The sequence below is a fragment of the Equus caballus genome, chromosome 3, assembly GCF_041296265.1.
Source record: "Equus caballus isolate H_3958 breed thoroughbred chromosome 3, TB-T2T, whole genome shotgun sequence".
In the NCBI taxonomy this organism is placed as follows: Eukaryota; Metazoa; Chordata; class Mammalia; order Perissodactyla; family Equidae; genus Equus; species Equus caballus.
In genome coordinates this window covers 62,365,631-62,392,461 of record NC_091686.1, presented here as the reverse complement: position 1 = coordinate 62,392,461, position 26,831 = coordinate 62,365,631, and the positions used below count along the sequence as shown (strand labels likewise).

The 26,831-nt window shown below is 38.3% G+C and overlaps 1 long non-coding RNA gene across 1 annotated transcript; it reads left to right on the top strand.

The window, feature by feature from the left end:
• Positions 1 to 1,770: 1,770 nt before the first annotated feature.
• Positions 1,771 to 26,535, top strand: LOC138923452 (uncharacterized). Its single transcript, XR_011437068.1, has 3 exons — positions 1,771 to 2,213; positions 19,198 to 19,273; positions 22,727 to 26,535. It is a non-coding gene; the product is annotated as an uncharacterized lncRNA (long non-coding RNA).
• The last annotated feature ends 296 nt before the right edge of the window (positions 26,536 to 26,831 follow it).

Here is a 26,831-nt window from a genome sequence, read left to right as displayed (position 1 = left end):
ATCACAGAAGAACCTGATAACTTTCCTCCTCTCCCTGCCCTTCCTCTTATGAAAAGTTCCTCTGTACTCCATATCCTGATGACAGATTTTAGTGAAATAAAGTGTACATAGATAAGTGTATGTGGTATGTCCAGCAACCCTTAGATGCAAAACCAAATGAATGATGATCTTAGGTCTTAGGATAGTGTGCACTTAATCCATGGGCATCTTCAGAGTCATTCTATGGATGCTTTTGTAGTGACACTACACTGGTTTGTCTATCACAGAGGTGGTCTTTCCCATTTTTTCCTCCTTCCCTCACATCTTGACAACCCTCCCCTATGTCAGGAGGAGGACACTTGTGGAAGGGTATGAAATGGGAAACTTGCACAAAGTCTGTTTGCAGGCTTTCAACGGTTTTCCCTAAAAGGATTTTAAGGCCTCCATCATCTTAGTTGACTATGGAACTGAGTTATGATTAGGGCAGGGAGCAGGTAGAGACCAGGAGTAGGGCAAAGAGATGTGAACCAGGTTGGTGAAAAAGCAGGTTGATTTTCTTAAGATCATCCGAGTGCTTTTTTGTGCGACACATCTGTGAGGCCTGCTCTGGGTTTTCCTAGGCAACAGTTGGATGATCTGAAACACAAAACCCCAAGAGAGTGTGAGGAAAAGAACAGTCCAAAATCCCAGCTCTAACCCTGTTTTCATGACCACTAGGAGTCTGCATCATCATTGGCATCATATGATTTACCTGCATCTTGGATTCCTCATTTGCACAATAAGTAAGGCAGGGTTGGCCATCTGTAAAGTACTTCTAGCACTGGGGAATTGTTTTTTCTAATGGCTTAATGAGGCTTCAATTAAATCTAAAGGGTGCTTTCTAGAGAAAAGACCAAGATTGGTTGGAAGCAAATTTGATGGCAAGAAGTGAGAAAGATATTTGGAGGCAAACGGAAGATGGGCCTTAAGAGATCCTTAGATGACAATGCCTGAGAGGCTGACTAAATGGTCTATGCCTGGTACTCTAGCAGATCTTTGGAGCAAAAGTTTCTTTAAGACAAACCATCTCAGGTTGTCTGGGGCCTTACTTTCAAAAAAACTTGAATGCCCCTTCCTTTTTGCCCAATCCTCCGGAATCTCCTTTTCACTATGGTGACTTCATTACCTGTTGGGGATTCAGAGATGAACTTAGGTCCAGAAAAAGGTAAGCAAATACTGCTTTCTGAAAACAGCTTCCTCATAGTCTGGAATCATATTTTTTGAGGGATACGTGTACATATTCAGTGAGCTTCCCCTGTGTTTCCTTTTGTATGGTCATTAACTTAATCACACAATCGGGAAGAAAGCCGAGCCTTGGCTGAGCCACTGCCCGGTCGATCCAGGTAGGTGTGTTCGTGGCAGACACTTCAGGGCTGGGCGGCTATGCTGCCAAATCTGCCCACAAGACCTTTTGGCGACAAGGGGTACGGGAAGGGTGCCCAGAGCTAGTTTTGCCTTCAGCCAAGGCAAACTGAGAAATATTTTATTTTAATACTGCATTTCAAGCTTTCGGATGTATCTTAACTCTCTCCGTGTCTGAACTTTCTCACAAGAGAGTTTCTAAGATTCCATAACCTCACCCATCTGCCGAGCCAGCTGAGGTCGCTGGCTGAGGCCATGGGCGTAAATGTCTGCACACAGCTGCGGAGGAAACAAGGTCACAGGGTCATGCAGGCTTGGCGCTGCGCTGGTCGCATGAAGTCCGGGCAGGTGGCCTGAGCTTAGAATGCCAAGACCGCAGGTCCTAGAGACTGGGGAAAAGGAAAACCAACTGGTTGCTGCACCAGCGTTCGTTGGGTCCCAGTCGGGGGCAGAATGCCTGGGTTTGACCCTGCGCCTAGCGCCTCCAAGAGTGCTCTCTGAGCAGCTCCGGAATCCCTCTCCGCATACGGCGTCTGCCGGAGGGGGCAGGGGGGACGCTTGTATTTCCCGGGATGTGTTTGTAGGTTGTAGCGTGCGTCCACAGGCGTGAGGGAACCAGAGGGCCCGGGAAAGGACACGCGCACATCTCTGCACCAGTTCACAGGCGCTGGAGAGCCGAGACCGAAACTGGACCCATCCGGGCAAAGTTCCCAAGGTCCTGGGCCGCTCCCAGTCTCTGCGGCCCTCCGAGGCTCAGAGTCCGGCGTGTTGCAGTCGCAGCTGCGCGCCGGCCGCTCGCAAGCACAGATGTACCTCCGCGGTCGCGCGCCGAGGTAGGCGGGGTGGGGTGTGGGGACACGTGTCTGGCTGGGGTTCCGCATTTCCCACCTTCTCCTCTGGTCTCTGAACCACGGAGCGCAGCTGCTTCCTGTCCTCTAAAAGTTTCACTTCCCCGCGCCTTACCTCCTTAGGCGCCCTGCCCAGGGAGCGTGACCCTGAGCCGGGAAACCTTGGGACCAGTCATACCCAGAAAACTGTCCAGGAAGCGCGCCTCTCCCTTCCAATTGCGGGGGCTGATCCCCAAAGTGGCCTCGCCCCGGGGGTCAGGGGCTTCCGGTCCCTTTCTCCATCCACTATCCGGCCAGACTTCCGTCCGCCCGCCCTCCAGGACGGGGCTGCGCATCCAGGTGGAGCAGCCGCCCGGGTCTGCAGGGGCCCAGGGCAGGTGCGCCAGGGGAGGCGCAGACGGCCTCCTCCAGCTGCAGCCCTCAGCGCCCGCCCGAGCGGAGACGCGGCCCCAGCGGACCATCGCGGACCCATCGAGCGCGGGGCGAGCACGGCAGGCAAGGATCCGCTTGGTTTTAGCAGGGGAGGTTTTAGATTGTCTTTCTGTTTTCTCCTCTTACCCAATCCCATGTTCTGGAATCAGTTTGGCTCATTCCATGGTATCTCCAGTTTCCCCTTCGCTCAATCTCTCCTCACTTTCACATTCTTTTCACGGAAAAGTCTCTTAAGCACTTATGGAGATTTGAGAGCATTCCTGGAGTCTTATGAGGAAACCCCCCTGGATGACTCTGCCATCCAGGCAACCAACTCCTGTGGGGGTCGCACTAGCCCAACAGGAGGCTGCATTGTCATTTACTGGGCATTGCTGACTACTCTACACCCAATCTTAGACTCAAAGAGATGAGCAAGTGCCAGTGCCCCCACAAACAGACACACACTCACATACACACATGCACAGCCACCTCTTGAACAGTTCCTCCCAGGAGAGGAAGCAGCTGGCCTGGCTTTTGAACTGATAGGCTTTTGGCCTTGCTTGGAAATGTCCATGTCTTCCTCTGAAGGTGCAAAAGTACCTCCAAGGGGTGTAGAAAATTTAGCCTGTCCAGAAGCTGAACTGGGAATGGAGTGAGAAGTTGGGCCACCTCCTTTTCCTCTTCCAAATGCATTTTGGTTGACAGGCGGGTCATGAGGCCTAGAACGTTTGAGGCTGAAACATGTGTCCTAGACTGGCAGGCCTTGCATCACTTCTGGCTTTGTAATCTGGCTGGGCAGGGAGAAGGGATGCTCTCTGACTCTCCGCTTCACAGACTGTATTCCTAAGGCAACTTTTGCTTCTCTTACTTTAAATCAGGACTTAAAACTTTTTAGAAGAATATCTATTCTCCAGGAGTTGTGGATGAGGAAAATGAAGAAAAAGCTCTTTAAAAAAAATTTTTTTTTTAATCTCTAGGGTTAGAGGTCTGGTAAAGTGTCCTACTTGAATACAGAACCTGGTTATGCTAATTATTATTCACTTATCCCTTTTCCAGTTGCGTGTATGTGTGCTGGAATATATATATGTGCATGTTATATATGGCACATATATACACAGATATATTTGTATATATACAAAGGTACATAGCCATTTTAGTACACACACACACACAGGCACACAACTGGGAGGCACTATTCTAAGTACGTTTCGTAAGTTGATTTGGTTTAATTCTCACAACCTACCCAAGAAGAAGCCTACTAGGTGTCCCACGCCATCATGTTTTAGGATTGTGTGGTTAGTATGGCTGTCATCTCGGAACAGAAAGATGACTTATAATACAGTGTAGTGGAAAGAACAGTGGCTCTTAAGTCAGAAGGCCTGCTCCAAATTTTGTGGCCTTTCCATCTATGTGTCTCAGTTTACTTTATTTGAACTGGGAATAATACCACCTGTCGGCTCATCACACAGCTGTGTCTTGAACAGCAAATAAAATCATTCATGTAGAAGCTTTTCATATTATGATACATGATTGACTTCCCTGTTGGTGAAAGAGATGCTTTCAGCCTCAACGTACTTTCCTCAGATAGTCAGATGCTCTAGTACCTTTATAAGAAATCATTTGTGGTCTTGACTTCCTTTAATGATCTTTGCTCATTTTTAAGGAGAGGCAGGCATAACAACTGGTTTGATTTTTGTGAGTGTGTATTCAACTACTTGGTATTTCTTCCTTGTGTCCCAAAATTACAGAAGGGTCACTGAAAAAAATATTCAAGAAATAAAATCAAGCAGGACTATAGGACCGTTCAGATATATGTTGTTTATTTGACTTAGCTATAATAATCCTAAATTATAAGTACAGTGTTTTTCCAGTACTTAAAAATGGTAAGCCAGCGTAAGAGTAAAACTGAAAAGGGCTTTAAGAGGGGTCCTAGTTTAAAATTGCCCTGCTGTAGAAAAGATGGTCAAAATGCAGAAGAGTAGCCCATTTCTCTTCCTGGGTACCATGTAACAAATGGCACCTTGCTTAGAAAGCCATGCTGTCCTCAGTGCTTCATGAGGACAACTCTAGGTCTGCAGATCATAGCAATCCATGAATGATACTCATCCATCTGTTAATATCATCAGAAGGGACCCCTGACTTCACCTCAATTTTTTTAGTGTTTTTAAATGGAACTTGAGTTATAATGCATTATTTTATCATACATTTCCCCTCTTTTAAAATGGAGATTTGATGAATGCATACAATATCTTCTTCTTTTTCCCAAATTCTAGAGGGAGTAAGATCCTTCGTTAGCCAAGGACAGGAAGGAGATTTGGGAAAAAAAAAAAAATCATGGGACAAAAGTAACTATCTCTATCAATTCTTTGTCCCTTCATTTCTCTTCAGATGGCAGCCACCAATTCCAAATTCCTCTCATCCCCTTTTTCTTTTGCATTTGCTCTAGAGAAAAGCAGGACTGTGGGTTTCAAGGGGAGAAATCCGGAAATCAGCCCCACCCTTGACCAGGAGCCCAGAGCACACTTGCTGCGGGGGTTGAAATCTGGAAAAACTGTGGCATGATTACACTTTTCTCTGGGGATTCATCTCTGGATGGGCGTGCCGGTGTTACTCCATCGCCTGTAGAACTCAAAGTAGTTTTTTCTGTGTTTAGTTACTTTTTTGTGAAGTGTGAAACTCTTTTTTAAAAAGCATTTGATGACTTTTCTCCCAGACAAACAAATGAATTAAGATCTGTTTTCGCCTCTGGCAAGATTTCGTTGGGTCTTTGAGAAAGACAAACATAGCCAAACAGCGACACCCAGCCCAGAAAACGATGCAAACCATGCAGTTAGAAAAATCTCCGTACCCATAGGCTTCTCTATGCTCAGGGGTCCAGTGTAGGAGCCAAATGTGGGTGGAGGAAAGAAAATAAAGGCAATATTACTGCAGGGTCCCTCCTAGAAAGAGGGGTAAATAGACTGCTCCATTCAAATGCTTTTGAAGAGAGTGCAAGTTAAACCATTTACTTTGAGCAGGGCTGGATGGAGGTAGACAGCTCACCTTCATGGGCGCTCCGAGTTCCATCTCAGAACCCCTCATCTTCAGTTGCCACCTGCCTTCAGGCCCTGATCTCCCTTTGTCTTTTCCCCTCCAGCAAGGTTGTGCTATACAAAATTCCCATTGGTATGAATAAATATCGAGAGAAAATTCACGTTTGAGTTTACATGAAAGTATTTTTTCCTCTAGTTGCTTTTTTGGGCTTCATTTCTATTTTTGGAACAGCGTAAGGAAAGATGAGGCATTGATATGCAGAGGTACCTCTCCTCCTGGGAGATAATGCCTAAAACTACTTCCAAATCAGAACTCTTTGATTTTGAGGCCACATTTGAGGCCGTTTGTTAAGCCTCCAAACATGCCTAAACTTAAAACCAGGAAGATGTTGAGAAAACCTACCTTTCAAAAATTTAATTCTATGCATAGTAAAGATAATAGCATGGTAAAACAAGTTTCATCAAGTTACATGATTGCCAGCAGCTCACATCTGTATTTCCTAAATCCTTTAAATATTCCAAATAAGTTTATTTTGGTATTAAGCCAATTTTCTAACAAACAGCTCAGAAATAGGGACGTGGGATTTCTGATAACACAAATTTCTCTCTTCTCTGGGATGATGGTTTTCCTTTGAGTACATTTCAGGAGAAGAAATCTAAAGTTTAATGTGCACAGTTTCTGAGTCCCTGGCATATCAGCTCTTTATTGCAGCCTGTTCAGAGACCCAGGAGCATGGTCAGCTGGAAAATCAGATATTGAAAAGAGAGGACCTCTGATAATGACTTCACAATTTCATTGACTCAATAAGGAAACAACTCCCAAAGAAGATAATTTCCCCAAGACTCCCCTTTCAGAAATTTTCATTAGAAATGATAGATACTAAGAGCTCACAGAGCAGAGGAAAAGTAATAATATCTACAGGACATTATAGAGCCTAGAGGAAGAGGTCTCTTTAAAGCAGCTGGGTAGCTGTTAAAAATGCAGATTCCCAGATGCACCTCCAGAAAGTGGGTTGATCTCATGAGGGATCCAGAATCTTGCATTTTAAGTAATCATCCTAGGTGATTCTGGAGCAGGTGGTTCTTGATCCACACTGAGAAACACTGTGAAGTGTTTGTAACAGTAACCAGTCCTATGGAAACTTAAATTAAAATGCATGAGCGCCTGGGTCTGAAATAGAGGTTAAAATGAATTATAGTGTTATAATGTACATTAAAATTTTTAGAAATCTTCAGTAATGTTCTATCTTTGCTTTAGGTCAATTTTCAATTTCTAGTGATTTGTAACATGTGAACATTTTGCTCTTTCTTTCCCACTCTATGGAAAAATTTTAAATGTTCATGGATCATCACCCCCTGAGGAGTTTGCTTTTTATGTTTTGGATTTTGATACATTAGGTTTTCTAAAATTGTGTCACAACTTACTGGTATATGTGTGTTCATGGCCTTCACCAACTCAGGCTCCGAGGCTGAGCTCCCAAGAACTCTTCTCACCCTTGGTGTTTGAATGGATAATAGCAGCAGAACTGAAAATCTCTTGAGCTACCAGTTTGCTCCCTGTTCCAGTTCACCAATCAACCACTGATGCTTCTCTGCCAGCCTATGCCTGCACAGAGGCTGCCACTTTCTGATGGTGTGTGCTTCTAAGCCACCGGCTCCTGCCGCAGAAGCTGCTGGTGCCGGGAAACAGGCTCCTCCATTGGCTTCATCTCCCTGAATTTGCTGACTCATTACGACAGTCTCCTTCCGCCTAGGACTCAGGCCTGAATCTGAGGAGGTGGGGCCAGGAGAGCCTGGCAGCACCAGGTGTCATGCAGTGTTCACGATAACCCATCAGTCCTGATGTTGCCCATTATCCCTGAACACGATAAGGGCTCCTGGAATGCATTTTTTAAATGTAACCATAGGTAGAATAATCCTGCCCTACTAGGCTTCTAGATTTGTTAGGACATGCCTGAATTCAAGGGTAGATGCAGTCTTATCCTGGGGCCCGAGCTACAAGATCATTTTAAAGTCCACACAGTTCTTTATTAGCACAGAGAATCCTGCCAAAAAATTAGACTAGATTTCAGGAGATCTGACATCTAATCTCCTTCCCACTCTGCCGTTCCCCAGCAGTGTGACCTTGGATGAACTGAGGTTCTCCAAACCTCAGTCTCCTCACCAGTAAAATGAGAGAGTTAGACCACATCAGTGCTTCTCAGACTTTTGGGTTCCTAAGACTCACTAGGACATTTGATGAATGGACTCAGTGCCATTTCGGGAGATTCCAAATGAAGGTGGCAGTGGCCTGTTTCTAGGAATTTGCATTTTAATAAGCCCTCTGGGCAATTCTTTAACCTCCTTTGGGAAATATTTGTCAGGATCAGTGGTTGTCCACTCTGGTCTCATATTAGAAACACTTGGAAAGTTTTAAAAAATATTCATGACTAGTCCCCCTCCAAATTAATTCATCAGAATATCTGGGTATGGGACCAGGCGTTGGTGTGCTTTAAAAGTTCTTTTGTGCAGCAAGGATAGATAATCAATGGATTAGATAACCTCTGGAACTCTGACTTCCAATGTAGGATTCTTGGTTCTTTACCTCAGTCCTTCAGTTTAGAAATATAGGGCACTCTGTGTAGACAGATCTACTAGAGGTTATGGGCTGAATTGTGTTCCCCTCAAATTCATATGTTAAAGTCCAAACCCCTACTCCCTCAGAATGTGACTGTATCTGGAGACCTTTAAATAGGTAATTAAGGTAAAATAAGGCTGTATGGGTGGGTATCTAATGTGACTGGTGTCCTTATAAGAAGAGGTTAGGACACACGTAGCAAGAGGGACAACTGTAAGAGGACACAAGGAAAAGGCGGCCATTTGTGAGCCTAGGAGAGAAGCCTTAGAAGAAACCAGCCTTGCCAATCTTAATCTTGTACTTTTAGCCTCTAGAATTGTGAGAAAATAGATTTCTGTTGTTTCAGTCCCCCAGTTTGTGATTTTTTCTTATGGCAGCCCTAATACATTAGTCAAATAGTTTACTGAAATCTATCTGACTTCAAAGAAAATAGTGTTTGTCTTATTATTAGTTCAAAACCAACTTCTCTCTACTACGGACACAAATAAACTAAAAAAAAAAAGAAAAGTGATTTAATGAGTTTTTTCCCCCAAAGTCCTGATTGAGGATAGGCTATGGAAATTTTATTTTTAAAATTTTTTATACATATTTTTTTATTTTAGCAGTTTAAAATACTATGACCTAATCTTAAGGATGATGTTTTAAGTGACAGGACTAAGAAAATTTCCAGTGCTTTTTGATACTAATCATAAATAACAAACCTGATTTCAGTTAAATAGCAAATCACGACCAAATTTTTAATGTGGTCATGTAAATTTAATATAAATTTTAATTATTAGCATATGTGAAGCAGAATTTATTATTTTAATTTTGAATTTTATAAGACAACCCTGTCCCCTATCCTAATACATCCCTAACTTCTCATGTCTACTTCTTAAGATTTCTTTAATCTTAATTTTCTCCTGAGTCTACTCAAAGGGAGACTACTCAAAGAAGTACTTTCATCATAGTCTGGAAAAACACATTTAGATTGTAAAGAAAAAGATATATTGCCACCTAGTGGAAAACAAGCAGAATCATCTGGTTGTAATTCAGTTTTTAAACCACGAAATAGTTAGTACAAGAAATGTTTAAAAATGTTTTCTGATTGTGAATAACTATGCTTTGTTAATTAAAGGAAATCTTCCATGTGTAACTGCTATATCACTTTTGACTTTTAAGTTGTGTATTCTTTATTTTTATTTAGCAACTACTCATATGCTGAGTGTAAAGGTGATCATAATCTTTCTCAAAGGCATTTAGCTAAAGTGACAAAAGAATTTGTAGGTAAATATAAAAAAATATTTACCACCCACAGAAAGTCAGTGTTATGGTAAACAACCAGTGTAACTCTAGGTGACTGAGCATGGGTAGGTCACAGCTCTGGATCTTTTTCCTCATCTGAGGAAAGAGGATTGAACTACATGATTTAAAAGATATTTTCAATTCTAATATGATCAGGTTATATATCTATAACACACACTCATAGTTATTAGCTTCAGAGTCTTTTTAATAATTAAGTGAGCATCCAACCTTGGTTTAGGAAGTAATGCTTGTGAGTTAAGAGGCGTACGTCTTTAGAATAACATTTCAGCATAGAACTGAAAGAAGCTTATTAATGGGAAGGAAGTTCCTATCTATTTATTTGGTTGCCAGGTTCCCAGAGTTTTTTTTTTTTTTCCGTAAGAGTAAGGTGACCTGGCTAATTTTAACTTCAGCAGTTACATTCTATCCAGCTCAGTTATCCTTGCAGCTTCTCTGTGGATGCAGCATCCTTTATTGTTTCCTGTCCTAAACTTTTAGGAAGTTGTTGTTAACTGATTTACTGTTGCTGACCTTTACTAAGCATGAAGGATGATATTATCTACTTGGTAATTCTGTCAATCTTTCTTACTATAAGCTGGGGAAGGAAAGGAGAGTTTAAAGATACTTCCCTTTTAATAGCTCTTGGTATGTCCCAAGAATGTCACAATCCTTAATTAGTTAACCCTACTATGTGTATGCCCTCTGCAAAGGTCCTATTTCAGATGATGTAATTCAGGGAGCTTAAGCTATCAAATTGTTTTGGCTCAATTGTTGGATACAATTTCTTTCTGTACAGCGTGAAGATAGAAATCCTTCCCTTTCAGATAGGATGGGCTTCATGTGACAATGTGACTATGTCAATGGGAAATAAGGAAGTACACTAAATTAGTAGGTGTTGTGAAATACTACAGGTAGGTAGTTTGTTATAATCACTCAACTTTTAAATAATAAATGTGAGAAATTGCATTTATATGAGCATTAATGAAATAGTTAGAGGATATAGGAAAAATTGATATCAAACTTTCCTTTGAGGCTTTGTCCAGAGACAAGGCACTCAGGAACGCTAATTATATTTCTAGTAACTTCCTTACTTCTCCCTTCTTCTATCCCACCCCCACAAAAAAAAGACAAGAAAGGAAAATGAACAAAAGAGAGAGAAATAGTTAATTTTCCAAAGTACATTTATTCTGAATGAAGTCTAGGGAAGTTGCTTCTGGCAGTTGAGGAGAAGAGAGAAGACTAGAGTGACATTTTTCTTCCAAGAAACTCTTTCTCTGTGTTCTCTTTAGTAATAATTGATTCTTAGAGGCGTTTTGTGGTATTTGTTGCCAATTTTACCTATTCCCTTTTCAAACAAGCAAAACGGCAGAAAAATAATGTTCTAAGTCCCAAATATGAAACTGGAAACTACCTACTTTCTCAGAATGAATAACAGTTTCTCCCTTATTGTTTTCCCTGTACAAATAATTTGGTAACCAGATCCACCTAGTTTCAGAGGTATAAATTTCGGTTAATAATGTGAAACACTTTTTATTCTATTGGATTATATAGCTGCCTCACAGCGCTTTCATTATCATAGTCACCAGCCTATTATATATCTTCTAATTCCTCAATTAGATAGGTAGCAATGAAATATGGAAGAGGGGTACTGTTTGCCTGAAACAACTGTTGGATGTGACAAGGACAAATTAAAGGTCATGACACAGGGCATTAGGGAAGCAATTTCTATCTGTTTGAAAAAACTCTCAGATTGGTCTGTGACTTAAATTTCAACATAATTTAATATATCTGTTCCTTGAACTGATACATCTGTCAACTGATTCCAATTATTACTCTAAGATAGCATTTTTCTGCATTGTAGTAGAAGAGTACTAAGTAATATATGTAGTCATGAGATGATGCCCTCTCTAGTAGTCTATAATTAAAATATTCCATTTCAGTTGAATAAGGCATTCGAAGTGCAGACCCATGGTATGGGTTCTTTATAAAGTAACTCTGCTTTGACTGTGTTGATTTTTTTCTTTTTATTATTCAAATGCACATTCATTTGATACACATTCCAGGGAAGCTGAGTTAAGAAAGTGAAAGGTTTACATCATAATAAATGAGAAGAGATTTCTGAAGTCATACATGTTAAAATCCAGACATTTTCTATGGCTCTTAGTAAAAAGAAGTTCCAGTATAATGAAATAATTTGGAAATACCACTACTACTCGGAATTTGGAGAATGTTAAGATGGAAAATCTCCCAGAAATTTGGTCCAAACTGCCAATGGTTCTTTCTGATAAAATATTGGTCTGCTCAGGTATAAAATGTTTTATTAACCCTCAATTCTATTGTGAACATTTATACATATGCATGACAATAAGCTTATTTATATTCAACCAAACCATTCATTTGGCAAGCAGCCTAGAATATTCTAGTGTTCTAAGAGTCAGACAAACACCCCAGAGATTCAAAGTCTTTGTTTCTTTTTCAATATCTCAAATCATAACAATTCTTTGTCCTCTCGTTGCTGCACTCCAAAAAGTGTATTAATTTACAGACTACACAAGCTGCCTAAATGCTTTCTATATCTACCTTAGAGAAGAGTCTTCATTTGGGGATTATATCTGAGATCTTTAATATCTCTGTGTACCTGAGTGGATGCGGTTGGCTTCTAGGCGAGCTGAGAAAAGTCACAAGTTTTTATTTTACTTTGTTTTGTTATTGTTTTCTTTTTTTAGTTCATTGGTGGGACAAAACTTAAGTCAGGATTTAGAGTTATTGACTAGACAACCAATAAGAATAATTGTCCAGATATTGAGATTACTGATGACTGAAGGCATGACTACTGCCCTTCCTTGCTTTTCTAGGCTGTATTGGGAGGTGGAGCAAAAACAGGTACTGGAGTCAGAAAGACCTTGGCATTACCACTCGTTGGTGTTCTGTTGCAGTGTGTACTGCTGGCAAGTCATCTTACTTTTCTGAACCTGTTTTCTCTCCTGTAAACTTGAATATTGAAAACCAGAGAGGGTTGTTGTAAAGATTGAAGATAAAGTGTGGAAGTCCTAGTCACATAGTAGACACTAGATACATAAAAATTATTATTTTCATGATGCCCCTTTACAGATCTTTGTGAATTTTCCATTATCCTGTGGTTTCTCAACTTTACACTCTTTTCTCCCTATTGTGAATGAAGAGAGGCGTCTCCTGTACTCTTTCTGTACAAAGAAGAGGATGTTGCTGGGAAACTATGAAAGGAGATATCCTGGGATACAGACTGCTTATTTTCTTGAGAATTGTTGGTGGAAAACTTAACTAAGACAAATAAAGTCGGAGACTGAACCATGGACTCTTCCACTCCGCTGGGCATAGCAGATTGATTATCTCCCTTGAACATCTTGGGTAAAAATCCACTCCCCCAGAGTCGTTTGGAAGCTCACCGCTGCAGAGAGCTCCCTTCCCTGGTGGTCTGGTGGAGCCCAGGAATGCTGGTCCTTAGGGCACACCAGCCAGACCTGTTTGCTCACTCATGCTTGGAGCGAGCAGCATGGGAGGTCCTGATAAGCTGCTACTTAAGGATGTGAGATGCATTCTGAGCGCTTGTATCCACTGGTGAGATGAATTGTCAAGTGGGCACTAAAAGTCTGTATTCAAAAAAAGAATAAATGCTTGAATTCTGTTAGTATATTATCCTATTAGAGCCCTAAAAGTGATTCTATAAAGAACTTTTTCAAAGATCTATGTTTGATTTTGGAAAAGAATTATCCTATCTCATTACATAGTCTTTTAGGTCTCCTTTTTTTCTAAATTACCTAGGTGCTAGAAGAATTTAAACCAATAAGGACTCAAAACTCGTGGTTCTGTAGTTTTCATTCAAAGAGAGTTGAATAAAGAGAAAAAAAAAACCCCACAGATCAGAGATTCAATCCTTGTTTAATTTAGTCTTAGCCTGAATTAAGTGTGAAGTATGTATGAAAAGTAAGTGAAGGCAAGACTAAGCTTACATATCCTATTCCATTTTAATATTTCTCTGAACGAGTGTGGGGTTGAAAGAGCAGAGGTTTTCAACAGTTACTGAAGCCTCATTGGTCCTCTAAAATTATCTTATATTAGTTGAGGAACACTTAGAAAGTTCTACTTCTAAAGATCTAACCTCAAGATGATTACTGATTTGACACTGTTCCTGGGTTAGAAAGTAAAATGATCAGGGAATTTTCCAAGCTTTTAAGAACTTGCACAGAATTTTTGTTTACTTGGAAATGTAGTTTCTGACTATATTTTCTTTTCATACAACAAATTTCATCTTCTTTTTTTATTCTTTGGAAAAAATGATCTCTCCTTTTTTTATAAAAATATATTTTATGCTGTTTTTGAAGAGAAATCTTTAACTCAGTGAGGACCTCTTCCACCTTTACTATGTCATTACACTACTGTAAATCCACGTCTTGTTACCAACGTGTGCTGTTTAATGAATTTCCTTCAAGATCCTGAAGTCGGGAAAAACTGGTGCTGGTTATGGCACTTGTTCAGTGGAGGATCTGGGCCCCTGTAGACGATTAGCCTTATGGTAGAATTCAAGAAACCAGCATGTGCTGTCGAGTCAGTCTTTAGAGGTATGCCGTTGACCAGCAATGTGGGAGGCAAAAGAAATGAAACATCAGGCCCACCAATGTGGTGCTGATGAGATCCTATCACTCATTTCTCGTGAATCTAGACTGTGTCTGTCCTGGCCCAACTGGAAATGCATTTTTGGCCAATAAGCACTATTCCATGTATGAAAAGCACGTTTCAAAGTTTATGCTATTTCAAATACATTAGGTTGTATCAGGAGAATTTGTGAACTCCTTTTGAAATGATGATTTTTGGATTTTGAAAACAATCAAAATAAATACACTATGTTACTAAATGTGTTTTTTAATACGTTATCCAGATTCTATGTCCTCAGCAATTTATATTCATAATAAAAACTTTTATTTTTTTCAAAATGAAAAGAGCCAGCTTTATACATGAAGCTAAGAGTCCACTAGAGGTCACTTTTTCAATTTATTTCCCTTAAAAATAGAAAAATCCAGCCTTGATTCTTGTCATCGAATCTTTTTTACATGCCTTTGTTTCCAATGTTGGAAACTTTGTTTCTTCCCAGGAAAAATTCTGCTATTTCTTGAGTTTTTTTCTGAACTTTTTCCCACATTGGGGTCATATATTCTTGTATGTATGTCAAGTATATTTTCTATTGTGACATTTTTAGTGATCCTCTTGGGTACCTAATTAAATCTATATTTTTTTGTTATTTAAATGTCACTATTTGAACACTAGCAACAAGTGTCTATTTCTTAACAATTTTAATGGACTTTATAATGCTGTATTGGTGTGAAATAACCAGAGATGTATAGCCTTCGTGAGAGTTAGAAGACTTCGAAGCGAGCCGTTCCTTGCCACAAACACTAGAGCTGATGAAAAATATCCAGCATCAACACCTGTGGAATTGGATCTCTGAATTTCACCAGACTTGGTTTAATTTCCCTAGTGATCCGTTAGAGCTATGTTTTGAGCCACTTTTTAAAAAGCAATGACTAAAATATGAATGTCTGATGTACTTTGGTTTATCTAACTAAAAGACACTTTATCTTTTTTTTCCTTTTTCTTGAGGCTTTCACTAGCATGAAAATGTTCACAAGCTGCTATTATGTTGTTAAAAACATAACATAAAAATAACATTGCAAACATATATATATATATCTTTGTGTATAAATAGTCTTATGTATTTTCCACTAAGCCTTCTGCGTAAGCTTACAATTTCTGGGCGCCCTATTGGATAAATACCCACTATGTCTCTCCTATATCCATAACTATATTGATTTTTCAAGCATTTTTTCAGCTACTGTTAAAATTTACCCCAAATCAGCAGTTTTTAAACTCTGAAATAGTGCAATATCACATTTCTCTATGAAATGGAGACATTTGTAGGGAAATCACTTACACAGATTTATTCGTGCCATCCAAAAGAACGTCTACCTTTTTACATCATTCACCCTCCGCTCACTTGTTTAAATACACCCCAACAGAGGCCGCTTTAAGATAGTTTCTACCACTTTTGAAAAAGAGCTCATTGAAAAAAATATTTAAAATCTGAAAACAAAATAAGAAAGTTAAAACATCAGGTGTCCTTTGAATCATTATATATATAATACCTAATTTTAATAGTATTACTTCTTAAAATGATTTTCATGCATGAATCTAATACATGAATAATTTCCCCATGTAAAATACTGAAATATCACAGATAAGGGCAGCCTTTGTTGGTCACTAGTCCTATTCTGCCAAACTTCCCAGAGATAAACTCCTTCTGTGTATTCTTCCAGAACTTGTGGTAAACATTTACCTTCAAAGGCGAGTACATCTAGAATATATGCCGTATCATTTTGTTCTATGTACACATATGTTTTTAAAATAAATGTTATGTAACATTGAACAAATTGTCCTGTCGTTTATGTGTTTGATTTTTATTCGATAATAGATGTTAGAGTTATTTACATATTGGTTCCTACAAAGCTCTCTCATTCTTTTAAACTACAGCGTAGTGTCTTTGAGAATGGATGTACACATAGTTTAATTACCCATTTTCCTAGGGAAGTACAATTAGTCTATTTCTACCTTTTCCCTCTTAGAAACGATGTATCTGTGTCTATCCTGCTATACATGATTGATCAAGCGTTCCTCCACAATGGATATTGTGAAGAGAATTGCTAGATCATAGGGAAGAGGCATTGAACACTTTAATAGATGCCACTGAATAGCTCTCCTAATTTTGTCAGCACCCATGTCCTCCCAGCCAGCAACAACTGGAGAATAGCAGCCTCCTCACACCCTCACCAGCATGCACTATCAAACTTTACACTTTTTGTCATTTCTATAGTATCTCATGTTTGAAATTTTATTTGCTAGTTATTATTTGTGTCTAGGCTCATCATGTCTCCATGCATTTATTGGGTATTGATAGTTCATCTTCTGTGAATTTCTTATTCTTATTTTTTGCTCTTTTTTCTATTGTATCATTTGCTTTTTCTTACTAATCTCTAGGAGATCTTATATATTTTGAATATCAAGTGCTTATTTGTCATATTCATGAAAATATTTTTCAAGTCCACATCTCTATTTTTAACTTTGCTTATGATTTCTCTGACATAAATAATTTTTTATTTTTATGCTGTCAGTTTATCAGCTCTTTCTCTGGTGACTTTGTCACTCACGTTAGATGTCTAACAGACTAATTCATATTGTATGTAATTTATTTGGAGTACTGGGCAACAAAATAATCCATTAGAGTATAGCTAAACACTTTCAAAATAGTAATTATCCTGTTTAACAAGAATAATATTTTCTTATGTTTTATGCCAATTTAAAGTCAGTACTGTGTTTCCCAGCTTAATAAGGGATGGTTGTCAAAAAACTTCAGCAAAATTATAATGATGATATATTAAAAATTTTTTTCTTGCTAAGGAAAACCATTCCTTCCATCATAACAAATGTATCTCTTATATATTTATATTTTCTTCTAATTCTTTTATGGTTTCATTGTTATAAGTATTGTTTAAATCTTCAGACTCTCCGAGGATTATTTTCATGTGTGAGGTACAAATCTCATTTAATTCTTTTCCCAAATGGAAAACAAGTATTCCTGACATCATTTGATGAATAGTGCATATTTTCTTATTGATTTAAAATGCTACTTTTATGATAATGTAAATTGCCTTATATTCAGAGAGTTATTTCTGGGCACTTTACTATTCATTTATCATTATTATTATTCACATATTCCTGCGTAATACCACATTTTAAAAATTAGCACGTCTTGCTAACTGGCTTATGCAACCTGTTTTTCTGTCTTCATTTTTGTCAAAATTATCCTTGCTATTCTTGTTCATTTACTCTTTCATGTTGATTTTAGAATTGGCTTGTTACGGTTACTGGAAAATTCTATTGAAAGCGAGAATTGCACTGAATTCACATATTAATCTGAGGAGAAGTGGCATATCGATTCTTCTCATCATTGAATATATGTATCTCTGAAGTTTTTAGGTCATGAACATCTTTCAGTTAACTTCTATTTTTCTAATAGACAGGTCTTGCCAGGTTTATTTACGGTGATGCTATAGTTATTGGTATTGTAAAAGAAACCTTCTATTCTTTTTGCCGTTTCTGAAGATTGCTTGCGTAAAAACAAAGTTACAGCTTTTTAAAGATTGGTCTTGTGTCTACCTAGCTGAATGGATTAATGCTAATTATTAATTCTAATAGTGTGTCAGGTGATCCTTTTGGATGATTTTTACATCAGTGATCATTTCATCATCAAATAATGACAGTTTTGTCTCTTCCTTCCTAAGATATATACCTTTTATTTAATTATTTTTGTGTTTTACTGCATTGACTAGGATATTTAAAATGGTGAATAGAAGGAATATTGGGCATCTGTGTCTTCTACTGGGTTTAATGGGAAAAATTTTAATATGTCATCATTATGATTTTGCTGAAGTTTTTTGACAGCCACCCTTTCTTAAGTTAGAAAACACAGTATTGATTTTAAATTTGCATAAAACATAAGAAAATATTATTCTTGTTAAACAGGATAATTACTATTTTGAAAGTGTTTAGCTATACTCTAATGGATTATTTTGTTGCCCAGTACCCCAAATAAATTACATACAATATGAATTAGTCTGTTAGACATCTAATGTGAGTGAAGCTGGGGCGAATCCTAGAAAAACATATAAAGACTTTGTCCAGTTTTTCCTAAGAACCACTGTTGCTTATGATTTATGAACTAACAAGTAGTCCAATATTGGTCTTGACATTGTTATAATGACTAGGACATTCTAACCAAGGACAGTTTGGGGAGTTTATGATTTATTCAACAAACATTTAAAGAATGCTTATTTTGTGCCAGGCATAGAAAATGAATATTGAAAGTTGGAGGAAATTTATGCATCTGAAAATTTGAGGAATTGATTCAATTGTCATTCCCATATTCCAGAAGTAGAAACAGATATTTGAACTTAAACATTTACCAGTGGTATACAACAGCAGTTCTGAAAGTTCAGAGATCTCTGAGATTCTTTCGGGGAGTCCATAATGTCAGCCCTATCTCAAGTAACCCCCATCTCTCACGCTGGATTGGAGTGTTTCAGAGGCTACGGGATGTGTGCTGTCAAAACAGGTTGAGCAAAGATATGAGAATCCAGCTCTCTTTTAATCCAGCTAGTAAAGGGATACACAAAAATGTAAAATAATGCTTCTCTTCCTACTAAATTATTTTTGGTTTTGGAACATATGATTATTCTTCCTAAAATATATGCAATTCTATTCTCACAATTCCTCATGCTGAAAACCTTGGAATATCCCTGGTTCCTCTATTTTTCTCCTATTCCATGTGCAATCTATCAATTAATCCTATTAGCTCTACATCAAGATGTATCAGAATATATGCATTTCTCATTGTCTCTGCTGCTGCCAACCTGCCCGGTCTAAACCCTGATGTTCTCAAGCCTGATTAGTCTAATAACCTTCTAATGCTTTCCTTGCTGAAGCCCTTTTCCGCCTTTAGTAACTTGATCTGACTAAAATTTTAAAATTTCTCTTGCAGCTGTGCTGAGGAGAGACTGTGGAGGAGAGGAAGAGCAGGTCAGTGTGCTCAGTTAGGAGACACTGCAATAATTCAGGTGAGGGGGGCAGGACCTCTACCTGGGCTACTGGTGGTAGAGGTAGTGGCAGTAAATGACTAAATTCTGGATGCTTTTCATTATGGGAAAATTCAAGCATATACAGATATAGAAAGAATAGAATAATGAACCCATGTGTAACTGTCTCTCAACTTCAACAATGATTAATTTATGACCAATTCTTTTTTACCTATAACTTCTCACTCTCTGCTTTAATATATTGCTTTGAAGCAAGTTCCAGAGATCAAATCATTTCATCATAAATATTTCCGTATGTAACCCTAAAAGAGAAGGGATTTTTTTAAAGGGGAAAAAATGATCACATTTAAAAAATTAGGAATGATTTCTTGACATCATCAAGTATCAAATCATTGTTCAAATTTCCCTGATTGTCTCGTACTAATTTTACGATCTGTTTGAATTAAGATCTAAATTGCAATTGATTTATGTGTCTCTCAAATCTTTTAAAAATCTACAAATCCTTTCTATACTTTTTTCTTGCCATTTATTTCATGAAAAAGCTGGGCCATTTGTCCTATAAAATCTCCGACACTCTAGATTTTTCTGATTGCATTATTGTGGTGTCATTAAATCATGTTTCTCTGTCACCTTTATTTCCTGTAAACTTACAGATCTCTGCAGACTTGATCAGTATTCCTCAGGGTGCTACAAACATGCTTCAGAAGTCACTCGTCTGGTTGTTTCACTTAGGAATGATAACGACCATTGATGGTCATTGCTTTGATCCACTATTTCAGTAAATGTTGAAAAATGGTGATATTCTAATTCCAACATTTCTCCTTCAATTATTAGCAGGAATTCGTCTGTCTTATCCTGGAGAGAGTGGATTCAGAAGATGAAAGGAAGGAAAGACAACAGAGATGCTAGCTCGAGGAGATAAAATAGTCAATAGACGATTTAAAAATAAAATTATTTCTGGATTGGGAGATTTTTACCTATAATATGGAGAGAAAGAACATAGCAGAGTAATAGAGACTATTCGGTGAACATGGGAAATAATACAATGAGATGTTTCTCCAAGTTTATTATTCTGAAAACTGTCAGAAAATATCAAATTTCTTTTTATTCCTATAAACCAATGAAACAGAAATTGTGTAACTTCTAGTAGTCTCATAATTTCGAATGTAACTGTAAACTTTGTGATTTTGTTGATTTTTTCGGTAATGTTACTTGAAATTAAAAAGCTTCTTTTGGAGTTTACAAATCTCTTCCTCAAATCTTATCTCAGTCAACCCTCAGAACAACACCGGGAGTTAGCTGCTTAAGTAGCACTGCTTTCTATTACAAATGAGGGAATCAAAAATATTTTTCTTTCACAGTCTGAAAAAGTTAACTCTCATAAGCAGGACTGTTTGACTCAGCCATAAATAACTATTGCCTTGCCAGTGTTGAGAGCTGTGTTCCTGCGGACACAAGGAATGAATGAGTCAAAAGATATGTATGTGCAACAGCACAGAATCTTTGCTTTTTGGCTCACTTGAATATTCTGAATATCAATTTGCCAGGATTGGGCCACAAGTTGTATGGTTGAGGTGGGAATGAACAAGCAGACGTAATTATCGGAGTGTAATAGAAGAAATATCAAACTTAGAAGTCTGTTCCTGACTTGCTTCGAGAATTGAGGCAAGCAGTTCCCCCTGCCTTCAGTTTCCCACCAGACCAAGTGAAGAAATTATGGGTGTTTTGAAAATGATAGTTTAACTTTTCCATTTATATTTTGCATTGATCATAGGATTGAGAGGCTAGAAGGAAATCCAAGTAACCAATGTTCTAAGGAAATTAACTTAGGAAAAACGAACATAATTAATTTGATATTATTTACAAAGGACATATCTTGGAAATACCAATGAAAGAATTGTAGGATTAGAGAATTTCTCTAGTATTAGAAAAGAGTAACAACACAATCGTGCTATTTTAATATCGTTTAATGAGTTCAAAATGACAATAGCCATTATTCTAATTAATTCTAAGTTTTAAAACAATTTCTAAAGTAATGTGAATATTTATATAAAATGAGTACAGTAAAATATCTAAAAATATACATTTTCTTTTGACTTTGATTTTTATATGTTTCTGTTTCAATTGATATTGAAACATTAAAAATTATGTAATTATTTCCTCATGAATGTAGTTCATCTCCCCTCATCCTTCTCTGACTCACGATTTATCACCTACAAAGGCTAAGGTGGAATGAGTGGATGAGTTTCTTTCGCCGAGATACATGCCCACTTAACTTTTGAACTTTCATTTCTTGTAATTTCATGTCTATCCCAAAAACTTTTTTTCTGTTACAGTGGAAAGAGGATGGGCTTTGTTAGCACCCAATCCTGGGTCCAAACGTTACCACCTTACTAACGGTGTGGCTTCAGACAATTTGCTTAACCTCTGAGCCTGTTTCTTCCCCCTTAATGCAACTGTTTCACTTCCCTTACCTGTGGTCTTGATGTGAGGTGTTAGTGGAATAACGCGAGAAGTGCTTGGCGCACAGCAGGTGTTTCATCCACAGCAGTGTTTTCTTTCCCCATTCACTTCTTCCTTAACCTTGTGCTTGGGTCTTTCACTCATAGAACCGGTCCTACAAAGAGTGAGGCAGTGAATCTCTTGCAGCTCCAATTCTTTCTCCTTTCAGATGTCAGGGCCTTTTCTCCAGTAATCTCAAAATCTGTACAGAGTTCTGTAATTTAGCCATTTACACGTGCGCAATATGGGTTTAATTACAGACTCCTTTGAGCTTGAAGCAGCCTTATGGATAGGTAATTTAGCCCATTTTACAGTTGGGAAAATTTGGGGCCAAAAAAAAAAGCTTTCCCAAATACACATGATGACTGTTGCTGGGGCTCCATCTCCCTTTTTTAGTCAAGGCCACTGCTTGCTGTATCACACCTCTTTGGGCATTGTAAGCTGCTTTGTAATTGTTGGATGACAAGCTTTGTGCTTTGTGCTATTTTACCAGAATTTGAGGTCCCAGTAAGTAAGAGGAAGGGAATTTGGGTGATGGTTGGGAGGTGGCGCAGACGTCCCTGACACGTCTGGCTCCAGAATTTGCAGAGCTCAGCGCAAAATGAAAGTGTGAGGCCTCGTGTTCAAATAGCAGGAAAAGAATATCATTAAAGGTACTAAAATGTAAGAGTTTTCCCTTTTCTTCTGCTTCTCTCTTTCAATTTGTCATTCCGTTTTTTTCATTCATTAGCTATTTAGTGTTGTTCTAAGTAAAGAAAAATTGAAATTTTAAAATATTGCAGAAATTTTACTATCTTCATATTGTGCAATGCCAGTTTTAAATATAAATATAAGAACATTTAAGTTGTATGCAGAATCACCAAATTTCACAATTCTATTTTTACCTTATACATGTGCATATGTATTTTGCTCTTACCAGAACAGTGAAATCTGCACAAAACTAACTTGACTTTTTATTTCCTTTCTTGATAGACACACAGACTACCAGTACTCTCTACTTTCAGCTTACTGCTAAGTAAGGAAGGACTGAAAGGAAAAGGAATTGTGGATTGTCCTATCTTTTGCTTTTCTTCTACGTCATTATTTTCAGCACAAGTGGTTGAGAATACAGAAAAGCGACACACCACCAATGTCTTCCTTCTGCATGCAAAGCAAGCACTGGTTTAAACAGAAAGCGTGGCCTCCCAGGACTCTCAGCAACTCTCCGTCACCCCCAGCCTTACTCAGTCTTAGATCTAAAAGACTTACCGGTTTCTGGCTTTGAGCCTCACTGAACTCCCAGACATCTCATGGATCCACTGGACTTCTACGCTCCTGGAGCATCACAAACACTATATATGAATGGGGCAGCAAGGATCAGAGGCAGACATTCAGATTGGGTATGTCTCCTCTGCTCTTGCATGCTCCATTGTCCCACTAGACTTCATTTCCAAAACATAATTTCAAAGATAAAATTATTAAGAATTTCAAAATGGCATGAGCAGATAATTAAGACAAGCGAGGTCTTTCTGAGCCTAGGGCCCTGGGAACTGCACAGATCACCTCCCCGTGAAGTTGACCCTCCTTCAAATGTTCCTGAAATCAATCAGACAGATACTTGGCTTGCCTATTCAGTGGGACCAACATGTTCTGCTTTGCGTCACCTCTTGCCTTCTTCCCTCATTCTTTCAAGGAGCTTTTATCCAGAAACTCTTCCTTTATTGCTTACATTCATCTTTCATAGTTTTTATTACTTACTGACATTTTATTTATTTGGTTTTTCTTTTGCTTTTTTTGGTGAGGAAGATTGGTCCTGAGCTAACATCTGTTGTCAATCTTCCTCCTTCTTTTTTTTCCTACTCAAAGCCTCAGCACATAGTTGTATATCCTAGTTGTAAGTCCTTCTAGTTTTTCTGTGCAGGAGGCTGCCACAGCATGGCCGGATGAATTGTGTGTAGGTCCACGCTCAGGATGTGAACCAGCAAACCCTGGGCCGCCGAAGCGGAACACACAAACTTAACCACTACTCCACCGGGCCAGCCCCTGACCTTTTATTTTGTATGAATGTAATTTAACTTATCTCTATATCCCAGTCATATAAATTATCTGAGGTTCTGTGTCTCTTTACCAAACTTCCTCATCTTTACAAAATCATTTATTATTAATATTGCACATTATAAAAAACTATTGTCTATTTTTCTTATTCTTTCTGAAATATGTCTACAAATACAAGATATTTCTACACAATTGTTTTTTCCCGTGAGTAAATCTAGTAAGTTTCCAGGTTGGGAGGGCAATTATCTCCTTATAAGAGTAACACTAGTAAGTATTTTGCCTCTTTAAACTTTGGCCAACATTCCTTGGTTTTCTCTTTTAAATATTTGTAGTGTCTTCCAAACTTCATTTTTCTCTAAATGTGCAGGAAATGAATTATCTCTCTTCCGATGTATTTTGCTATTTAATGTTTTCATTTAATTAAACTTAGTAATGCACATTTACCATGACATTTCGGGAGAAATTTTAATAATAGAGTCCAAATCTCTTTAGTATTTTATACTTTCCAAAGCAATTCACATATATTTTCTCATCTGATCTTCATGGCAACCCTGGGAATGATCCAAAAATGTCTTTTTAACCTTAAAATTAATAGATAATGTTTCAAATAGCATATTAACATACTTGTTTCTCCCATTCTGAAGTTTAAACTTTTATGAGAATTTCTTTGGAAATTATACGTTAGCCCCCCTCCTCTCCTGAAAAAAAAGTCTCTAGCAGAGGGAATATCAGGGCTTCATGGTAAACAAATAAAACAGCCATTTTGGGATCATTACAGCCACTTGGGTTGGTGTCTTACTGTAGCCAGTCATAGTGTAAAAGCACAACAGCATAAACTTAAAATAAGTTATTCTTTATTCCAGCACATTTTAAACTTGCCCTGTGCTTGTTTTCTAGGTCAGATGTAGAGTACAGTAACAGAGGAGGCTGAGTAATCAGGCTTCACCCTTTTGTAGTGGCCTCTGGTGTTAAGGAGAATTTAGCATTTCACTCTCACAAAACATGGGTACAAACGTATCATAAAACCAAATCCAAGCCCCCAATTTCCTGGAAAATATTTCATATATTTTTCTTCCTCCAAAATTTAAATTCCATATACTTATTCTGAAATCAGAATTGCTGCAAAATATTCTTTCTTATCATGGCAACGTACTAGGAGAGTTCGGGAAAGCGTTCAACTTTAACTGCTGGTCAAATGAGTCAACACTCCCTGTTCACACAGCCGCATAGTTAGCAGAATCCTAAATATATTCCTATTCTGACTATATCACCTGTTTAACTCTCTTGGATATTATTTCTATATATTATATAATATTTATAACTACACGATATGTAATATATAAATGTATCTCTGTAATTACATTTATAATACTTTGATAGATCCTCTAAGCTGTCTATTCTTAGGTAAGTTTCAACAAAGCTCTCACTGCTTGCTGCCTTCTTTAAATTTTATTCTGATGACCAATTTCTATTTTAACTTCAGCTTTCTTTTCCTTCTGCTCCCTTCCATTCCTTCAGCTGGGACACACCAATACTTGGAATACCTGTTAACATTCACACTTCCTCTCTCAGTGGCTTCACTTTCCTTCCTTTTCCTTTCTCAGGTGTTCAGTTTCTCTGCTTTCAGGTCTTTGCACACCCTCCCCTCTCCACTCCTTCCTTCCGGTTGGTGCAGCTGACTGGGGGTTGTCAGTTCTCAAAAAGGAGAAGGAGAAAGAACATTCACATCCTATACTTTTTGGCTACTTTCCTGCTGTTGCTTCTTCTCTGCCTCCCCCCAACACACCCACACCTTCCCCTCAGTGGCTCTTAACTCCTTTTCTAGCATATTCTCCCCATTCTTTCTTCCTTTGGTAATTTCTTGTAACTGCTACTGGAATTCTTTCAATCATTACTTCTCCTTATCCCTCCAGGTGGTAGTTATCATGTCACAGCTTAAGGATGAAGGTAAAAAGATACAGTTGTTGTTAAAAAGAAGAAACACCAATTATTTAAGTCATTGAGTAAGCATTACAAAGACAGTTAACATTGGAGCTTAGACTAAAGACAGATGTACCCACTCCCAGGCGATTCCAGGGCTCTCACATACTTCTTGGATACTATTGGTCATTATAGTGGATCCTGGCCTGCCACTGCCAAAATCCACACTGGAAGGGAGTACCCTTGCTTTTGGTGAGAGACCAGTAATACATACCGTAAGATAATTATGCATTCATGAAAGAAACAGAATTGTGATTATTGTCAATGTAAGACGTGCCTGTTGAGTGTCTAAAGAAGCCCTGAGGATGTATATTATTACTTACATTCACACAGAGACAAAGACGTGAACATGATTCACAAGAAAATTCTACCTGCATGTAAAATTGGTTGATAGAATTGGGAATGATTAACTCAAAAAGAGGAAGAACTAGAAGGGACACGATAACTGTCTTCAAATAGCTGAAGTGCTATTAAATGGAACAGCAATTAAATAAATAATTAAATTTTTTTCCAGATGGTGGTAATTAGACCAAAAGTGGAAGCATGTTTTTACTGCTATAAAGAAAGCGAGGGAGTCTTTTGCCTCATTATACATTTTTCTCTCTATTTGCATTATATCCTTTTTCTATGGCTCAGCGACTCTAGGTGAAAGGAATATTTTCTTTATCCTATGGAAGATTCTATTATGTAAATCCTTCAGACTTGCCTTGATATATTAAATGGAACTAAAAGGAATTCATTAAATCTTCTATCACAGTGGTTCTCAACTAAGGGTGGATTTTTGTTCTCCAGGAGATATCCTGTAGTATCTGAAGACATTTTTGGTTGTCACACTTGGGGTAGGGTGCTGCTAGGTAGAAGCCAAAGATGCTGCTAAACATTCTACAATGCACAGGACAGTCCCTCAAAACAAAGAGCATTGCTGAGGTTAAGAACCCCAGGTCTATCAGGACAATGGTCCCGTGTGCAGAGCTAATCCCAACCAGTCCCTCTGCTTAATCCTATTTCGCATGGCAGAAGTAAAATATTATTTCATTCTTTCCCTTCATGTTTTCTAGCAAAT